This window comes from Etheostoma spectabile, chromosome 3 (assembly GCF_008692095.1).
Source record: "Etheostoma spectabile isolate EspeVRDwgs_2016 chromosome 3, UIUC_Espe_1.0, whole genome shotgun sequence".
NCBI lineage: Eukaryota > Metazoa > Chordata > Actinopteri > Perciformes > Percidae > Etheostoma > Etheostoma spectabile.
The window spans coordinates 7,073,439-7,075,297 of NC_045735.1; positions in this window are offsets into that span (position 1 = coordinate 7,073,439).

The following is a 1,859-nucleotide window of genomic DNA, read 5'->3' on the forward strand; positions in this document are numbered from 1 at the left end:
CACACACACACACACACACACACACACACACACACACACACTCCCACACTCACAACGCGTGTGATATATGACAGACGGCCTCCACATGCTGGCGTAAACAATTAATCAATGAGATCACGGCTTGTGCTTCTTCTGTGTTTTTGCAGCAGATTGGCAAAGAAAAGAAGCCACAGCAGATTATGCGAACAGAGGTGTTCAGTATGATAGTAGGTACCAGGTATGTTCAGTGGTTCAAACTCTGAATCTGTTTCCAGTGTGTAGTCCAACTGTGGGGAAAAAATGGATTGTGCAATCAACATTTGAATAACTTAAGGATAACTATTTACTGTACTATTTGAAGAATGTTTTAAATTTAAAAGGTGCGTATGGTAAATGCACGGACAGTGAGAGAGTCAAAGTCTGTGTAGTCTGTGTGGAGCCATAGCAAATCACATTACTGAAGGGTTGGTTGAATGAACACATGGACCAATGAAGTAAAGAATGATTGGCAGAGTGAATGAATGCATCGATCGGGGAATGGATGGTGGAATAGATAGATTGGTTACTGGAACAGAATTTCAATGCTTTTAAAACACTGACAGATAGATGTTTATGTTGTCCTGATGGTGATGTGTCTCAACTCCTACCTACACTAAGATTGATGATCATCAATTCTGATCCGTTCAAACTTTTTTTAACCTGACCACCCCTAAGAATATTCATGTGTTCAGATCAAAAGCATTTCTCTTTGAAATTCACCGTACTGTGTTGTTGAAGGGATTTTGCTCATATGGTTTGGGTGTGGGTTGAAATTCACCGTACTGTGTTGTTGAAGGGATTTTGCTCACATGGTATGGGTGTGGGATGATGCACTATATTCAAGTCCCCATGTTTGTTTATATTCATGACTTGTTAATTTTTTCTTAATGGAAAAGCTAACCAGTATCTTGAAGTGTTCGTGAAATGGCTATTCTGTGCCATAAACAGAAAGTTTAGTCTCTTAAATGATGACATAAGCAAAAATGCAAAAAAATATTGCTTTGATGCATTTGTTTTACCACTTTAAAGATCATAATTGTTCAAAAGTCAAGAACAGTGGCATGCAAGTGGCTCTCCACTTGCTTCCTAGGATGTCAGTGAGTTCATTGCAGAGAAACACTGGCAGCATTAAACACTGAGTAGAAGGTTTCAACAATTATAAGCAGATAATAATTATACTTGACAGATGCTTGACAGATGCAGATCACTAAAACTATTTTATTTCTTGTAAGCGGAAAGAGGCAACACTGCTTACACAGTCTTGTTAACAGATTTAGACTGACCAAATAGATGCTTCCCTGTGGGTCCCCACTTTTTACTGTGAGTAAGTGATGGCCCTTTGGGAAAGCCATTAGCCACTGGTTGTCTCTCTCATTCCTTCTCTCTGCCCCCACCTTTTCCCCTTTCTTTTGCAGAGATGTAGTAAAGAAAAACACACATTCATATACACACATGCACAAACTCTAGCCACAGACTGTTAGTGGCTGTCAGGGTTGTTTTGTTTTATCCATCTAACATAAGCCCAGTGGAGTCCATAAATCTCTACAGTCTTGGCACAGAAGCCATTAGTGGACGGTCGTACTGGCCAGTTGCTTAATGCTCATACTGAGGGACAGTCACTGAGAGGGCAACTGGAGGGCATAAAGTTCATAACAAGGAAACCAACAAATGTCTGAATTCATTCTTAAAATTCAGATATATATTAGTAGGTTTTGTTGAATTCATATTTGTGCAAACTGCTTAAAAAGTAATTAAATTGAAAATAGGATTACTGTAATAGGTACAGAGTTGGCATTGATCAACTGATTTTCAAACACCTTTGTTTACCGTTTGTGTGTGTG